The sequence below is a fragment of the Oncorhynchus mykiss genome, chromosome 28 (assembly GCF_057628025.1).
Source record: "Oncorhynchus mykiss isolate SJ-2025 chromosome 28, ASM5762802v1, whole genome shotgun sequence".
Lineage (NCBI taxonomy): Eukaryota > Metazoa > Chordata > Actinopteri > Salmoniformes > Salmonidae > Oncorhynchus > Oncorhynchus mykiss.
Genome location: NC_143049.1, coordinates 6,242,626 through 6,262,500, shown reverse-complemented (window position 1 = coordinate 6,262,500; position 19,875 = coordinate 6,242,626). Strand labels below are relative to the sequence as shown.

Sequence of the window (19,875 nt, the reverse complement as noted above, 5' to 3'; positions counted from 1 at the left end):
CCCAGGTCAACCTACCAGCCTCCCAGTCTGCTCCAGCCCAGGTCAGAATACCAGCCTCCCAGTCTGCTCCAGCCCAGGTTAACCTACCAGCCTCCCAGTCTGCTCCAGCCCAGGTCAGAATACCAGCCTCCCAGTCTGCTCCACCCAGACAATCACCCACAACTGCAATTCTAATTGATTCAAATGGGAAGTTCTTAGTCCAGGAAAGATTATTCCCTAGACACCAGGTGTATAATTTCTGGTGTCCTACAACTGAGAGTGCAATGCAGCTACTCAGTCAGACCAGGATTGACACCCCTGACAACATCATCATCCACACTGGCACAAACAACCTTCATGCCAAAGGTGAAAATGTATCTGGGGCAGTGAGAAGAGTGGCAGAACGGGCACAGGCTATGTTCCCAACAACCAATATAGTTGTGTCCACCCTCCTACCAAGAAAAGACTTCCCAGAAAAGTTGATCGACAAAATAAATCAACAGATCACTGTGGACTGTGCCTCACTGCTCAACGTCAGAACGGCTCACCACCCCACTCTGACATGTCAACACTTATATGATAATATACATCTTGATCAGGACAGTATCAGAACCTTTGCCAAGGACCTAAAAGATGCAACACTTGGCAGGGACCCACACACCCATCACCCCAGCAACAAAGGTCCCCCGCCCCACCTTCTGAAACAACAGTACCTCCACCATCCCGAGGAGAAAAGAGCCAGACATGGCTTATTACAGCACAGCTCTACTAGACCTGGCCCATCACAACACAGCTCTACTAGACCTGGCCCATCACAACACAGCTCTACTAGACCCGGCCCATCCCAACACAGCTCTACTAGACCTGGCCCATCACAACACAGCTCTACTAGACCTGGCCCATCACAACACAGCTCTACTAGACCTGGCCCATCACAACAAAGCTCTACTAGACCCGGCCCATCACAACACAGCTCTACTAGACCCGGCCCATCACAACACAGCTCTACTAGACCCGGCCCATCACAACACAGCTCTACTAGACCCGGCCCATCACAACACAGCTCTACTAGACCTGTCCCATCAAAACACAGCTCTACTAGACCCAGCCCATCACAACACAGCTCTGACCACTACTCCAGGGTCGGTCAGAACACTGCCCTTCAGGGAAGTAGACCACATGATGCAGTCCACACCATGTATCAATTAGATCGTCAGCCTACATATGCTGAGGTAACCTTTGGCAGAAGACCCCTAGAACAATCAGAGATAGGAGAGGTGCGCCAACTACTGCAACTAATATGCAGACTACTGAGCTAGACAGTCCCTTTAATTCACACACGGGCACGCACACGCACACACACACACAAACACACAGGGTTGCAGATTGCACATAAAATAAGTACAGTGCAATCTTATTCCATTCTTATTAATTTGTTTACAAATATTCCTAAATGTATTGACACCGGTATTATAATAATTATTATATGTAATGGTGTGTGTGTGTGTGTGTGTGTGTGTGTGTGTGCGCGTGTGTGTGTATGTATGTATGTATGTGTGTGTATATGTGTATGTGCATGTATGTGTGTATATATATATATATATATATATATATATATATATATATGTGTATGTGTATGTGTATGTATATATATATACATATATGTATGTATGTATGTGTGTGTGTGTGTATGTGTGTGTGTGTGTGTGTATGTATGTATGTGTATGTGTATGTATATATATATATATATATATATATATATATATATATATATATATATATATATATATATATGTATGTGTATGTATGTATGTATGTATGTATGTATATGTGTATGTATGTGTATGTATATGTATATATATGTATATATATATATATAGTATTTTATTTTTTTTGTTTTTTTCGATGTACTTTACTCAAACCAGTGAATATCACTTATTATAAATGAGATCATTAACTATCAGCTCTTGGAATATCCAGGGCCTATACTCTTCACATTTTGGTTATAAAACAACTAATCCAGAATTGATTAAAAACATCAAGGGACAGGACATCATAATCCTACTGGAAACATGGTGTCGTGGAGACATAGATACTCAGTGTCCCTCAGGCTATAGAGAAAGTTTACTACCATCAATCAAACATAAAAATGTTAAACGGGGCCGAGACTCAGGTGGAATCATCATTTGGCATAAGCAGGACTTAGCACTGAATGAAATGAAAAAAGGTACCACTCACATTTGGCTAAAACTTAACAAAGGTACAATCTATTGTGACAATGATGTATACATATGTGCAGCTTATGCTCCTCCTTCAGATTCATCATATTATGATGATCAGTTTTTTGACAATCTCCAGACAGAAATCATTACATTTCAGGTGCAGGGTAAAGTGCTTCTTTGTGGAGATTTCAATGCAAGAACAGGTTCTGAGCCTGACTACACTGATGCGGGAGGTAACCACCACATATTTGGACACCCCTCCTTGTACAGTAGCCCTATTATAAATAATAGAAACAGTCCTGACCAAATACTGAACAAAAATGGAAAATAGTTAGTACATCTCTGTCGAGCCTTAGGCCTGTACATGCTTAATGGTAGAATCAGAGGGGACTCTTTAGGTCAGTTTACTTACTGCTCAGCTCTTGGGACAAGTGTAGTCGATTATGCCATCACTGACATTGACCCCTCCTCCATTAGTCCATTCACTGTCAGACCACAGACACCATTGTCAGATCACAGTCAGATCAACGTGTTTCTGAAGAAATTAACCGGCAATATTCATTCAAAAAAACAGCCCAATAAACTTTACAACATAAACCAATCGTTCAGATGGGCTCCAAACAGTGCAGAGGCATTCGTTGAAACATTGAACTCAAATGAAATGATGAACTCTATACAGTTTTTCAATAACTCACAGTACCAAAACAATAAAGATGGTGTCAATTCAGCTACCCAAAACATCAACTGCATATTCCAAAAAGCAGCATCGAAAGCAAATTTGAGAAAACCAAAGCAATGTAACATCAGAAGCAAAAATCAAAATGTTTCTGACAAATGGTTTGATAATGAATGTAAAACAATTAGAAAACACCTAAGACAAATGTCAAACAAAAAACATAAGCAGCAAAACAACCCAGAGCTACGATATGAATACTTTGAAACTCTGAAACAGTATAAACAAACACTGAAATGCAAGAAATTGAATTATACCAACAAGACACTTGATGAAATTGAAAACGCAATTGACCAAAATCAGTTCTGGGACATGTGGAACAATTTAAGCACATCAAAGCCACAAGAATTAGCCATACAAGATGTAGGAATTTGGAAAACTTACTTTGATAATCTATACAAAAACATCCCACAAAAAGACTTAAACCAGAACCAGTTAGAAATTAAAGAAAAATTGAACATCCTGGAATCAGTCATTAAAAACAACCAAAATCCATTAGATTACCCAATAACCCAACAAGAACTAAATGAAAAGCTAAAATCTATTAAATTAAAAAAGGCTTGTGGTGTAGACAACATCAGAAATGAAATGCTGAAAAACAGCACACCTGAGTTGCAAAATGCTGTGCTTAAATTGTTCAACATGGTTTTAACTTCTGGCTGCTTCCCTGATGTCTGGAACCAGGGGCTCATCTCCCCTATCCACAAAAGTGGAGACAAATCAGACCCCAATAATTACAGGGGAATTTGCGTCAACAGTAACTTGGGAAAGATTTTCTGTAGCATTTTGAATTCAAGAATTCAAACCTTTCTTCAAGAAAAAAATGTAATAAGTAAATGTCAAATTGGCTTTCTCCCTAACCATCGCACTACTGACCATATATACACCTTACACACACTAATTAATAAACACGTCCACCAAAAAAAGAGGGCAAAATCTTTGCTTGCTTTATTGACTTTAAAAAAGCATTTGATTCGATTTGGCACGAAGGGCTATTCTACAAAATTCTACAAAGTGGGCTTGGTGGTAAGGTGTATGACTTAATAAAATGTATGTACACAGAAAATAAGTGTGCAATAAAAATCAAAAACCAAAGAACAGAATTTTTTTCACAATGTCGAGGTGTGAGACAAGGCTGCAATTTGAGTCCAAATCTTTTCAACATTTATATCAATGAATTAGCAGACATGTTGGACCAATCTCCAGCCCCAGGACTCACACTATTTGACACAGAGGTGAAATACCTGCTATATGCTGATGACTTGGTACTTCTATCACCAACCAAAGAAGGTCTTCAACAAAACATTAATATTCTGGAGCAATATTGCCATAATTGGGCCCTGGCAGTAAATTTCCAAAAAACTAAAATCATGATTTTCCAAAAAAAACCCAGATGTCAGAAACAAAAATGTAAATTCACCCTGAACAACACCTTAACTGAACACACAAAAAATTACACCTACCTTGGTCTGACCATATCTGCATCGGGAAACTTTAATATGGCAGTGAAGGCACTCAAAGAAAAAGCCCGCAGAGCAATGTATGCAATAAAAATGAAATTATTCAAAATCAACATCCCAATTAGAATTTGGACAAAAATATTTGACAGTGTAATCCTACCAATAGCACTTTATGGAAGTGAGGTTTGGGGGCCACTCAATAAACTGGATTTTAAAATGTGGGACAAACATCCAATTGAAACCCTACATGCAGAATTCTGTCGGAAAATTCTACAAGTCCAGAGAAATACACCAACTAATGCATGTAGGGCAGAATTGGGCCGTTTTCCAGTAATAATGAAAATACAGAAAAGATCATTAAAATTTTGTCTACATCTAAATTCAAGTCCAAATTCGAGTCTGCAATTTAAAGCACTTCAAGCCCAAGAGCTGAGCCCAGAAACGAGCCCTCTCAGTCAGCTGGTGTTGGACCTCACCAATCAAGCTGACACCAGCACTGCTTCAAAAGAAAGAATTCCAATAAACAAAATCATGAACCAATCAAAGGAATCATACTTACAATACTGGAAAAACGAAACAAAATCCCAAAGCCGACTAAATTGCTATCTGACCCTAAACAGAGAATATGAATTGGCTGATTATCTCTACTCTGTCAGAGATACAAAGCAGAGACAGATCCTTACCAAGTACAGGCTGAGTGACCACCGATTGGCAATAGAAACCGGCAGACATAAAAAGACATGGCTACCCAAAGAGGAGCGTGTATGTGGTCACTGCATGACAGGGGAGGTAGAGACAGAGATGCACTTTCTCCTTTACTGTGATAAATATTCCTCACAAAGAGATTCATTATTCACAGAAATGACTACATATATTCCACATTTTTACAAATTGAACCCAGAGGAAAGACTAAGAATACTCATGGGCGAAGGAGCAATGGCTCCTCTTGCAGCCAAATATGTATTTTCCTGCCATAGCCTGAGGGACACTGAATAATAACATCTGCATAGTAAACAGTAACTTACTTATTATTACTATTATTGTTATTACTATAATTATTAATGTTTACTGTAGACTGTTACCATTTTATTGTATTTATTTTTGTATTATTATTTACTACCATTTTATATTATTATTTGTTATCATTTACAATTTTGTTACAATGTATATTGTATACATTGTTGCTTTGGCAATATTGACACAATGTTTTTCATGCCAATAAAGCAGCTTGAATTTGAATTTGAGAAAGAGAGAGAGAGAGACAAGGAGAGAGAGAGAGAGTGAGAGAAAGAGAGCGAGAGACAAGGAGAGAGAGAGAGAGTGTGAGAGAGAGAGAGACAAGGAGAGAGAGAGAGAGAGAGACAGAGAGCGAGAGAGACAAGGAGAGAGAGAGAGACAAGGAGAGAGAGAGAGACAAGGATAGAGAGAGAGACAAGGAGAGAGAGAGAGAGACAAGGAGATAGAGAGAGAGAGACACAGAGACAAGGAGAGAGAGAGACAAGGAGAGAGAGAGACAAGGAGAGAGAGAGACAAGGAGAGATAGACAGAAATATAGAGTGAGAGACAAGGAGAGAGAGAGAGCGAGAGAGAGAGACAGAGAGAGAGAGAGAGAGACACAGAGACAAGGAGAGAGAGAGACAAGGAGAGCGAGAGACAAGGAGAGAGAGAGAGAGAGAGAGACAGAGAGCGAGAGAGAGAGACAAGGAGAGAGAGAGAGCGAGAGAGAGAGACAGAGAGAGAGAGAGACAGAGAGAGAGAGAGAGAGAGAGACAGAGAGAGAGAGAGAGAGAGAGAGAGAGACAGAGAGAGAGAGAGAGAGAGAGAGAGAGACAGAGAGAGAGAGAGAGAAGGAGAAAGAGACAGAAAGAGAAGAGAAAGAGAGACAGAAAGAGAGAGACAGAAAGAGAAAGAGAGAGAGAGAAAGAGAGAGAGAAAGAGAGAGAGAAAGAGAGACAAGGAGAGAAAGAGAGAGAAAGAGAGACAAGGAGAGAGAGAGAGAGAGACAAGGAGAGAGAGAGAGAGACAAGGAGAGAGAGAGAGACAAGCAGAGAGAGAGAGAGAGAGAGAGAGAGACAGAGAGAGAGTGACGGAGAGAGAGAGAGAGAGAGAGATAGACAAGGAGAGAGACAAGGAGAGAGAGAGACAAGGAGAGAGAGAGAGAGAGAGACAAGGAGAGATGGTTGGTAGTGTTGTTATAACCTCCCAACCTTGTATTTATACTGCCCACTTAGACTGGCACGGGGAAATCTGCGTACAGACACAGGCAGAGACAGAAAGAGAACAGGGAGAGAGGATATTATAATAACACACAGAGAGCCTGCAGTAATCTGTGTCATTGTGTTGGAAAGACCAACATCCATGCTGCCCTCTTTCCTTTCCTCTTTTTCTTTCCCTCGAGGCTTAGAGTTCACCGGACTGTTTAAAACCGAGTCAAGGAACACACACACACTCATGTATACAAAATCTCAAACATAAAAAGTTCTGTCACACAAGGAAATGGTGAAGCAAAGATCCACACACCTATTCACCACACACAAATTAAATGAAGTGTAAACACAAACTCACAATAATAATACGAAAAAACACACAGACAAATAGTCTGCAGCTTTAAGAGGTTCGCCTCCAGACTGCTCAACTACACAACCAGAGTAAACTGGTTTGAGGAGTGCTCTCAGCCAAGCCCTAAACCCTGGCAAAGCTCCACCACAAACACGCCACCAAAATGTCTGCCTTAAGTAAACACACAACCAAAACTTATCCTGCGTTTCTCTTCTAACTGGGTTGACTTCCAAACATGAGAGAGAAACCGTGCTGGATGGGATGTAGACAGATCTGAAAGGAATGCATCAAACACTCCCTCTTTATAACAGACCAAAACAACAACACAGAGAAGAGTAGAGGGCCACAGAGACTTTTACACATCGCTGTTGCTCAGGCAAACCTCGTGTTTGACCAAGTCTAACATCTGAAAATATGTTGTGTGGTGTGTGTGTGTGTGAGACTTTACCCTTGAGTGCACCTCCCTCTATGGTCAACCTACTGTTGTTCATCAGATAACTTTATATCAATGCTTACACAAGAGAACAGAAAAATACAGATGGCCTACACATGACCAGCAGCCTAGCTACTTATAAAACCAATCCACAGAGATAATAAACACACTCACAAGGTCACACATACAGTCACATTCATATACACACATCTACACATGACTAGCAGCCTAGCTACTTATAAAACCAATCCACAGAGATAATAAACACACTCACAAGGTCACACATACAGTCACATTCATATACACACATCTACACATGACTAGCAGCCTAGCTACTTATAAAACCAATCCACAGAGATAATAAACACACTCACAAGGTCACACATACAGTCACATTCATATACACACATCTACACATGACTAGCAGCCTAGCTACTTATAAAACCAATCGAGAGATAATAAACACACTCACAAGGTCACACATACAGTCACATTCATATACACACATCAGGTACTATCAGATATGTGTGTATAATCTGATGAACATTCAACTGGGATTGAAACAATGTCACTTGTGGATTAGGATATACAACAAGGCAGACATTCTAATTTTTTCTGAGTTCCAAATTAACTGAGGATCATTTAAGACATCTACTAAAAGTAGCCATGATTTATTCACATCTAAAATAAAATGTGTGTGTATCATCCAGGAAACCGAGGGGCTATTACTAGAAGTTCACCAGAATGTTGTTTTAGTAACTTAGCCTTTCTTTGGCCTATCTATAAGGAAGTTACCACCACAGAGAGGCAGTGGGTTGACACAGTGGGCTGACACAGTGGGCTGACACAGTGGGCTGACACAGTGGGTTTACACAGTGGGCTGACACAGTGGGCTGACACAGTGGGCTGACACAGTGGGTTTACACAGTGGGTTTACACAGACACTGGGTCAATGATGCTCCATGATCACAAATCACACTGATATAAATAGGCCTTATAAATAGCATCCATCTATCTATCCATACGTCTTTTTGTCCGATCCACAACGTGGGTACTTAACATGAAACTCTGTCATGAAACTACTGGATTCAGTGATTGTGTCTATCCTCCCTTGGCTGTGCTGCAGCCTCTTGTTCAGACTGACATGAAATCTATTGTGACCTTGGCTGGGTGAGGAAAGGGGTTGAACAACATCACCTTATCCATAGGGAACACACACAGTAACACTGCCCTGGGCAGAGCCTTTTATTTACTAATAAAACCTTTAACCAGGCAAGTCAGTTAAGAACAAATTCTGATTTACAATGACGGCCTACCCCAAACCTAACCCGGACCACGCTGGGCTAATTGTGCACCACCCTATGGGACTCCCAATCACGGCCGGTTGTGAAACAGCCTGGAATCAAACCAGGGTCTGTAGTGACGCCTCTAGCAGTGCCTTAGACCGCTGCGCCACATGTTCCATCTCCAGCTTGCACCCGACTCACCCCTCCTACACACACTTCCCACCCACATATTTGTCACAGGTGTGTTTTGATATTGGTCCAGTTCTCTGTAGCGGGACAGACTGGAGGGACAGTAGGGTTACTCCTCTGAAATTTGGACAGCACTGGCTTTTGGTCTGTGTCAGCAGTCTATTTCTCTCTCCCCTTTGTCCCCTCCACCTCCCTTTTCCCTCGGCCCCGCCCCTTTCTCCTCCCCCATCTGTGCTCCACCCATCCTGGCTTTCCTCTGTCACGTTACATAATGGCCCCTGCCTCCTCTCTATCTCCCCCTTTCTCTTTAAAAACAGTGGGACGTGAGCAGCAGTTTACAGCAATGATATACACTCATCTCCTTACTTCTCCCACTCCCATCTGGTATTCTCTATTGAATGAATATCTCTCTATCAGACAACTGTTACAAGCATAGCATTAAAACAGGGCTCCCCCTGGTGGTATTAGTGGCACCAGCCCATGAATTTGTCAAACCAAGTTGTTTATTCCCATGTCAGCATCTTGTAAAATAATTCATAGTGCTTTATTCAGAAGTGTAACAGACGACTGAAATGGTATTCAACAAAATATATTTTTTATTCTAAATATTGCAATGTTCAACCTAGTCAAGTGATTGTCAACCCAAAATGCATGACAATTAGGCTATTTTTGTTATATTTTACTGCAATAAGTCTCCAGATTTTTATTTTATTTAATAGAGATGAATTTGTTTGCATCTTTATGTGCACTATATCATAGGCTAATTTATTTGGGGCTAATTCACCACTTGAGTAAGTGAAAACTCAAAACACATTAGCCAGAGCGCTAACGCAAAAAAAAATACTGTGATAAAAACAATATTGGTCCAAACAAACACTTGGTTATTTTGACCCAGCCAGTTAAGTCACTCAGTTGGGTTTTGGGGTTATTGACCTGTTTCTACCGATGCAATTCATTTGGAAACTGCCCCAGCTCGGTTACTAATCAGCTAACTTTGGAGAACTCTGTAGTTAGTCTGTCAGGCAAGAAAGCAAGAGTTGATTGGAGGAGTGTGAGTGCAAGAACGAGAGACCCAGAGAGAGAAAGAAAGAGAGAGGCAGAGCGAGAGCCTGTGTGGGATCTTATTAGGAAGAGTGTACGTGTATGGTTGAGAAACAGAAAGAGGGAGAGACTGTGTGTGGAATCTTATTAGGAAGAGTGTACGTGTATGGTTGAGAAACAGAAAGAGGGAGAGACTGTGTGTGGAATCTTATTAGGAAGAGTGTACGTGTATGGTTGAGAAACAGAAATAGACTGTGTGTGGAATCTTATTAGGAAGAGTGTACGTGTATGGTTGACAAACAGAAAGAGGGAGAGACTGTGTGTGGAATCTTATTAGGAAGAGTGTACGTGTATGGTTAAGAAACAGGAAGAGGGAGAGACTGTGTGGAATCTTATTAGGAAGAGTGTACGTGTATGGTTGACAAACAGAAAGAGGGAGAGACTGTGTGTGGAATCTTATTAGGAAGAGTGTACGTGTATGGTTGAGAAACAGAAAGAGGGAGAGACTGTGTGTGGAATCTTATTAGGAAGAGTGTACGTGTATGGTTGAGAAACAGAAAGAGGGAGAGACTGTGTGTGGAATCTTATTAGGAAGAGTGTACGTGTATGGTTGAGAAACAGGAAGAGGGAGAGACTATGTGTGGAATCTTATTATGAAGAGTGTACGTGTATGGTTGAGAAACAGGAAGAGACTGTGTGTGGAATCTTATTAGGAAGAGTGTACGTGTATGGTTGAGAAACAGGAAGAGGGAGAGACTATGTGTGGAATCTTATTATGAAGAGTGTACGTGTATGGTTGAGAAACAGGAAGAGACTGTGTGTGGAATCTTATTAGGAAGAGTGTACGTGTATGGTTGAGAAACAGGAAGAGGGAGAGACTGTGTGTGGAATCTTATTAGGAAGAGTGTACGTGTATGGTTGAGAAACAGGAAGAGGGAGAGATTATGTTCCTGAACATAATTGTATACTATTTGTTGCTCCTCTCCCTCTGTTACTCTGTTCCTTTAGGTCAGTGGAAGTGATGGAAGTGATGTGGAGAGTCAAGGCGCAGCAGCAGAAGGTAGGGAAGAAGAGAAGTTAGAGAAGAGAGCGAGGAGGGGAGTAAGAGGAGAGTGAAGGAGAGGAGAAGAACATGGAGGGAAGGGGGAGAGGAGGAAGAAGAGGACAGAGGACGAAGCAGAGGGAGAGGAGGAGGAGGAAGAAGAGGACGGACAGGACGAAGAAAAGGGATAGGAGGAGGAAGAGGAAGAGGGATAGCACACCTGAGTGTGTCTGCTCCTAGTCCCACCATTCACCCTTGTACCACCCAACATGGGCCTAAAGTAACAGTTGCAGGGGTTTTGGAGAGCTTGTAAAGGATGACAAGAAGAAAATGGGCAGGATTGATCATCTTGACCAACTGAGGAGCTATTACATTGTTGGATGCACAGGCAGAAAATGGTGAATGTATGTGTATTGGGGAATGCTCAACATTTCCATTATAAATGCATACATTCTGTGGGGGACCTTGTAAACGCCCCTTCCCAGAAACCACAGGCACGGGTCCCTGAAGGCATTCAAAATGCAGCATTCACTTTGTGACATGGCTACAGTGGCAGGAAGAGGGGAGACAAGACTGTGGCATCAGGGCCAGTGGACTCTGTAACTGATCTGAAAGCAGGTGAAGTTTGAATGGTGTGCATCTGGAGTGGACGCAGGGCAAAGATGAGAGATGTGTAAAAACCTCCTTTGGGTGCTCTGTGTCCACTTTGCAGGATGGGGCCACGCTTCCAGATGTTGTAGGTTAAATGCAAACACTAAAATGACAGGGTGAAATATGAATTTGTCCTACAGATCTTTTATTGTCTCTGAACAGTTGTTGGGTTTTGTATCTTCTCTCTTTATCAAATCTAATACCTGTTGCATTCACTGAATGTTGGTCAAAGTAGGCTACCATTTCTATATTTTGTGTCAGGCCTGGTCTGTACAATCAAATAGCCTACTTTGTGTGGGATTTGTAATACTTTCTGAATATTGTCCTATGGTCACATAATTTTGTCAAATGTACTACAATTGAAATACTCTAGGATGTTTTGTAGTGTTGAGTGCTAATCGTTTTTGATAGTGAGTGTCTTTACACAATGGACGACAACATGAGTGTTATTCCTATTGACATGAATGTGCTGTCCTATTAAAGAGGTTGTGCTCTTTAAAAGTTAACTTGTAATTGTCATTTGTTTTTTAGCAGTTTGTTTGAAATGTGAGAAAATGAGCTCCATCTTGAAAATGATAAGTCATCTACAGCAGCATCCTATAATTCTATTCGGATCCAAAGGGTTTGTAGACTGCAAAGTTAAAAAAATATATATATATTTTTTGCACATTACATGTTTTAATATAAATGTAATGACATTACTATTTAAATATTAAAACAAAGGGTTTCTATCCCAACATTGGGATTCAATCATAATGAGGATAGAAATGCTAAAGATCGGAGAAAAAGTACTCTTTCTCTCATGGCTAACTACCAGGAAGTTGGACTGAGTGGGGGCAGGGAGTCTATATTCATGAGCTTGCCTTGACTGACAGCTCTTTGAAATGCCTACGTCAAGAAATTTGGATGCAGTGAGCAATGTTGCAAATCATCAAGCAAATATGGTGACACACAACGTAATTATAAATGCGGACACCCTACAGTCACATTTTGGCACCAGTAGATTAGCGATATAAACCACACCTTATCCGATGCTGGTTACAAGGCGGAACTTATTTCAATTAGGATAGAGAATATCATGTTACCATTGGTGTATTAAAAGGGGCGTTAGGGTGACGTTACCTATTCCCTAAATAGTCATGCCTCCTGAATCCAAGTGTTCGACATGGGGATGGGAGCACTAACTTCTTGATCAAACTTTGTCAGTTTAGAAGCAACTGTAATGTTTACTTAGCTGTGGTTTCACCCAAAGATCATCAGATTTTCTGTTTATGACTTTCAACAAGTGATGACAATACAACAAAACAGATGAACTTGGGTGACATTTACTCTCACGGGTGGCCAAAAATACCTATCTGAAAGCCACATCCCTAGTGAGCCACGCCTCCAATAAAAGAAAAACTAGAAAAATCTAAGTGACCCAACATGTGTTCTGTCCTATTTACCCAGCGCTGGGTTGTTTTTAACTCCGCATTTTTTAGAGTGTAAATATAACACCCATTGCTAGTAATCATGTGCTAATCTAACAGTAAATGTTATGTCTAGAAAGATGTTGCAGTTGTAGCCTACCGTTCAATGAGGCCTATGCAATTGCAATTTCACATTATGCACACTCTGTATCTCAGGGACATATCAAATATCTTGGTTGTAAAATAGTTGCTATTGAACTCAAAATTGTTGAGAAAGTTGAGAAATAAAAAAGATAGCTGCCAATAGAAAGCTGAGAACCTCCTCTCTTCAATTGTGACAACATGACAGCTGTGTTTTCCTCACAATTGGATTTTTAAACGTCATGCATCAAACACTTTTTTTCTGCCTGAGCTTTTTTTCTGTCGAGCTCGACACAGCAGCAGGCCCCAGAGAAACAGGTACAGGGACAGGGAGACACTTTCATTACAGGAATCACGATGAGGGTCATGTACTTTACTGTTGGACTAAATCATGGTATTATCCTCTGAAAAAATATGACGTTTTGAGTGAGGTGACCATGTAGAATGAGTAGCTTGCAAAGGTTTGAAAAATGAGAGTAAATGGCCACAGTCTGGAGCGCTGTTAGAACATATTGTTTATACATATTGCAACCTCACAATCTCTTCCTACATGCCTCCACTGTTATATAAGCACCATACAAATGGTATGGTACAGACAGAGAACATTTTGAGTTGTACAGAGAGAAAGTAGTAAGTCAGAACTGTGTAAAGTGATGCAGAGCTGTGTTCTTTCTTTAATGTGAACCATGACTGTCATGGCTATTCAGTCCCCAGACAAAAACAGCTTTAAAGGTAGACTCAGCATAATGGCGTTGCCACGAGCAGCACCACAGATGGTGAGATGAGTGAGATGCAAGACTAAGCTCTCCCACAGTCACACACAGTATCTGGTTCGATTCAATGTTCTTAATTGTTGCGGAAATTGACCAAATATGCTCTTTACCTTCTGCATCTACGTAATGTTGCTGAGTTTACGTTTTGTATGGCCAGAAAACTGGTGTGTGTGTGTGTGTGTGTGTGTGTGTGTGTGTGTGTGTGTGTGTGTGTGTGTGTGTGCGCGCGAGACATAAGAGCTTATTCCCCTGCGGTCTCAAACTCCCCGACACACACACATACCTTACAAAAAATGTTTTGAATCGAATATGCAGATTCACATGTAAACATGAAACCATATTTTCACAACTTAAACTTAAGAGTTCACATGTTAACACCACATTTTCACATGAGGAGAATATCATGTTTTCAACAGGTGATATGCACTTTCACAGGTGAAAAACATTCACATGAGGAATTGCACGTTTACGTGTGAAATTTAATCACGTAAAAGTCTAAATTGCAGGTTCACATGTAAGAAAACTCCATGTGAAAATCTCACTTTTACATGTGGAATTGCAATTTTACATGAGAAATTGTAATTTTACATGCGAAAAACCTTTACATGTGAAAATCACATTTGCAGTTTCATAATAAAGTGAAAAACTTCCACGTTAGCCATTCAAACTGGAACAACAATTTGAGTAACGGGTGCAAACAACTAACCGGATTAGTTTAGAAATGTTTATGATATCTGTTGCACTCGATTAATTATCAGTCTGTTGGAAGTCTTCCAATTGTCCACAGGGTTGGCTGAGATAGTGAGTGGGCTGGACATGCCAGAGATGAGTTTAGATTGGTCTGCCATATAGAAGAAGGCTTTTGTCTATTGAGCTGGTCAGTCTGTGTTGGTAATCCTGTCGAACTCTGCTTTTTAAAAATGTTTAGCTGCATAAGTGTTGCTCTCCACTTTCTGGAGGATCAAGTTTTGAAATCAGTGGAATTAGTATGATAGCTAAAGAGATGGAGAAAACACCTGTCTCCGGATTACATCTTCAAACTAAGGGCAACCACATGCCATGGCATTCCTGAAAGGAAGACGCATCCATCATGTATGATTATGTATTCGGGTAAGCTAGTCTAGCTAGCTACATTATCTGATATTACACATTTCTAATTTTAACAGAAAGGGGTTTAATTTCAAGCTAAAGTGTACTGTTAGCTAGCGTTAGCTGGCTGGCTCTCTAACTAACGTTAGGTAGCTGGCTCGCTCGCTAACGTGACGTGATGTGTGCGATCTTACATGATGTTTACCTAGCTAGGCTAATTGTTTACCTAGGTAACTAGCTACATGTCTTAAGCTAAAGTGTACAACACCTGTTGAATATGGCCAGTGAGGGGGGCCTTTCCAAGTGGCGCAGTGATTTAAGGCAATGCTGTGCCACTAAAGAGTCTGGGTTCAAGACCAGGCTCTGTCACAGCAATTGGCCCAACATCATCCGGGTTAGGGGAAGGTTTGGCCGGCAGGGATGTCCTTGTCCCATCGCGCACTAGCGACTCCTGTGGCGGGCTGGGCGCAGTGCACGCTGACACGGTCGCCGGGTGTACGGCGTTTCCTCCGACACACTGGTGCGGCTGGCTTCCGGGTTAAGTGGGCATTGTGTCAAGAAGCAGTGCGGCTTGGTCGGGTTGTGTTTTGGAGGACGCACGGCTCACGACCTTCGCTGTAACTACCAATTGGATACCACGAAATTGGGGAGAAAAAGGGGAGAAAACTAAAAAAATACATTAAAAAAAGAATATGGCCAGTGTCAGAACACGTCGGCAAAAAAGCATAATGAAATCGTTGCCAGCAGAGCTGGTTAGGATATTTTCATGTTATCCAGAGGTAAACAAATCATCGGCCAGAGCGTCAAGTGTGCGCTCTGAACGCAAGGAGATGAGGGTGTGAGCTAGCTGGTTGTTTGTTCTATCAGTTCGGGTGCCAGAGAGGCGACCCAGTCGTTCAGTCTTTTTGTTCTGTATCTATGCATGCGACCTAGTCGTTCGTTCCTAATGTTCTATTGCCATATTGTCTGGCAACGTTCTTATTCCTTGCTTGCTAGCTAGCCAACTATGGCTAACTTACAGTCACAAAAAGTGCAGCCAGAATAACAATGTAGCTGCATTTGCATTTGCTTAAGCTGTTTCTAGTGACATTTATTTGGATACATCCATTACAATGAGCATAAAAAATTGTGCTCTCTCGTCAGGACACTGTTCTTCGAGAGCTAGCCAACACAGCTAACACAATCACTTCAAATTGAAGCTGGAAAGACTTCAAACTAATTGCTCTTAATTTCGTTTTACCTGTTTTCTATTGATAGTTCTTTGTATACATCCATACAAATGATGCTGATTCATGATTTCGACCGACTGAGAAAAGCTGCCTGTCTGTCTGTCTCATCCCGACAACTTCATTACTATGGGACAGCTGGAGATCGAAATTGTAATATTAAAACAAGGTTGCAAATCTTGAAGAGACAGACGGCAAGAGTTACACAAAAAGCAATTTGGCTGTTGTTGTCGGTTTAATTAATGTGGTGTGGCTGATTTCAATTTTTCATAACAAATCGGTAAATCGGGCTTATTGGATGCCGATTATGGCCGATTACATTGCAATCAATGAGGAGACTGTGTAGCAGGCTGACCACCTGACCACCTCGAGTGCAGCATCAGAAAGACATTGTGGCAGCAAGGAGCCAAGGTAAGTTGCTAGCTAGCATTAAACTTATATCTTATAAAAAACAATCAATCTTCACATAATCACTAGATAACCTAGATAACCTTGTCCTTGCATTGCATATAATCATTGCGGTGCCTGTTAATTTATTATTAAATTAGAGCCTACCTCAACTTCACCAAACGGGTAATGATTTAACAAATGCACATTCGTGAAAAAGGCACAATCGTTGCACAAATGTACAGTTGAAATCGGAAGTTAATATAAACATTAGCCAAATACTTTTAAACTCAGTTTTTCATAATTTCTGACATTTAAAAATTCCCTGTTTTAGGTCAGTTAGGATCACCACTTAATTTTAAGAATGTGTTTATGTCAGAATTTATGTCAGAAGTTTACATACACTCAATTAGTATTTGGGTGCATTGCCTTTAAATTGTTTAACTTGGGTCGAACGTTTTGGAAGGCCTTCCACAAGCTTCCCACAGTAAGTTGTGTGAATTTTGGCCCATTCCTCCTGACAGAGCTGGTGTAACTGAGTCAGGTTTGTAGGCCTCCTTGCTCGCACACGCCTTTTCAGTTCTGCCCACAAATTGTCTATAGGATTGAGGTCAGGGCTTTGTGATGGCCACTCCAACACCTTGACTTTGTTGTCCTTAAGCCATTTTGCCACAAGTATGCGTGGGGTCATTGTCCATTTGGAAGACCCATTTGCAACCAAGCTTTAACTTCCTGACTGATGTCTTGAGATGTTGCTTCAATATATCCACGTCATTTTCCTACCTCATGATGCCATCTATTTTGTGAAGTGCACCAGTCCATCCTGCAGAAAACCACCCCCACAACATGATGCTGCCACCCCCGTGCTTCACGGTTGGGATGGTGTTCTTCGGCTTGCAAGCCTCCCCCTTTTCATCCAAACATAAAGATGGTCATTATGGCCAAACAGTTCTATTTTTGTTTCATCAGACCAGAGGACATTTCTCAAAAAAGTACAATCTTTGTCCCCATGTGCAGTTGCAAACCGTAGTCTGGCTTTTTTATGGCGGTTTTGAAGCAGTGGCTTCATCCTTGCTGAGCGGCCTTTCAGGTTATGTCGATATAGGGCTCGTTTTACTGTGGATATAGATAATGTTGTACCTCTTTCCTCCAGCATCTTCACAAGGTCCTATGCTGTTGTTCTGGGATTGATTTTCACTTTTCGCACCAATGTACGTTCATCTCTAGGAGACAGAACGCGTCTCCTTCCTGAGCGGTATGACGGCTGAATGGTCCCATGGTGTTTAAACTTGCATACTGTCATGACGTTGGCCTGGGGGGTAGGTTTATGGCAGTCATAAATACCTCTTTCCCCCTTTTTCCTCTCTCTACCCTACTGAGGTTACATTTGCAAAACCCTTGGTTAACAGAGATTCTGGGAACATCAGTAGGTGGGGGGAAATGAACTATATTCTAGTAATCCGAACAATTGAACATATGCGGTGGTACTTAATGAATATGATGTCAGTTTGGTTGTCATCTGAGACATTCTCATCAATGATATGATGACAAACTCTACAGTGGAAAGTCAACACATCAGAGTTACCGGATTCACATGGAACTTTTGTTCAATTTAAATGTTTGAATATGAAATTATTCGTGATGGGATGAAATGTGATTTTAGCTTCTAAAATGTGAGATTTGGGTTTTCACAAGTTAGAGCTATGCTCAATCAGTGGCCCGCCCCTGTGAAGGGACATGGGCTATAAAACTTTTCAAACACGCCCTCCTCTCCCTTCCTATATAAGCCCTTGACGACAATATAACTTCCTGATCCGAGGATGTAGGATGACGGTCCTTTGTCAGAATGGTTCAGATAATAACTACAGAACGAAGCCAACATCAGCGTGAGCTTTGGTAGCGAATGGTATGAACTTTGAACTCTTATACACTACATAATTGATACTTCCTAGGCGTTGAGTTAGCAACAGCAGATGCAACAAGGGTTAGGAAGGAACAGACAGAGTATCCCGTCTATCACCCAACGACGTTACTACAACGTATTAATTTGACCACCAGAGACATTCTTCAAAGGACTCGGTTGGGCAACACAGCTTTCCATCTACCACCAACCTACCGAAGCGCAGCTCAGAGTAAATATTTATTGCATTTTCCTTTTCCAAATGGGCGGTCATTTAGAATGCATAAGATACTGTATTTATGATAGCACAGCTTCTCCCTTTTGTTCCTCAGTCTTCCCGCTCTTTCACTCAAACCCAGCCCTTTTCTTTTGTGTAACCAGCTGTCATATCTGTTCCGCCCGCTAGGGACGTTTTCCTTTATGACGTAATTTGCAATCAAGTTATGATTTAATTATGTGTAATTCTGTGTGATTAGTCAGGTATTTAATAAATAAATAATTAAAGCCAATTTTGTATTGCTGATTCAAATTGTTAGCCAGGGTTCGTGCAGATAAACAAGAATTTACAACTTTCAGATGAGACTGAATTAAGATGAAGATTAATATTGACTGCTATTGATGTAAAATATTACTAGGTCTTTAAGAGTTTATTCGGAAGATAACAGCTCTATAAATATTATTTCATGGTGCCCGACTCTCTAGTTAATTACATTTACATGATTAGCTCAATCAGGTGATATTAATTACGGAAAAATTATTTTATAGAATAGCATGTCATATCAAATAATCCGGCATTGCCAAAGACACGACAATACTATTGTTTGTACAGATGAACGTGGTACCTTCAGGCATTTGGAAACCAGACTTGTGGAGGTCTACAATTATTTTTTTTAGATCTTGGCTGATTTATTTTGATTTTCCCATGATGTCAAGCAAAGAAGTTTGACAGTAAGACTTGATACACATCCACAGGTACACCTGCAATTGACTCAAATGATGTCAATTAGCCTATCAGAAGCTTCTAAAGCCATGACATCATTTTCTGGAATTTTCCAAGCTGTTTAATGACACAGTCAACTTGGTGTATGTAAACTTCTGACCCACTGGAATTGTGATACAGTGAAATAATCTGTCTGTAAACAATTGTTGGAAAAATAACTTGTGTCATGCACAAAGTAGATGTCCTAACAGACTTGCCAAAACTATAGTTTGTTAATAAGAAATTTGTGGAGTGGTTGAAAAACAAATTTTAATGACTCCAACATAAGTGTATGTAAACTTCTGACTTCAACTGTATACACAAATCGGCCGATGAATTGGTATCTGCTTTTTTTGGTCATCCAATAATCGGTATC

The 19,875-nt window shown here is 40.9% G+C and overlaps 1 protein-coding gene and 1 long non-coding RNA gene across 6 annotated transcripts in view; one reads left to right on the top strand and one right to left on the bottom strand.

Moving 5' to 3' along the window:
• Positions 1–19,875, bottom strand: part of LOC110508385 (zinc finger protein 704) — a 104,168-nt gene that overhangs the window by 47,251 nt on the left and 37,042 nt on the right. The gene's annotated exons all lie outside the window — the stretch shown is intronic.
• Positions 9,342–19,875, top strand: part of LOC149970689 (uncharacterized) — a 184,563-nt gene continuing 174,029 nt past the window's right edge. For both annotated transcript variants that reach the window (XR_016492917.1, XR_016492916.1), the window contains exon 1: positions 9,342–19,875. This exon is cut by the window's right edge and continues 20,020 nt beyond it. This is a non-coding gene — a long non-coding RNA (uncharacterized LOC149970689).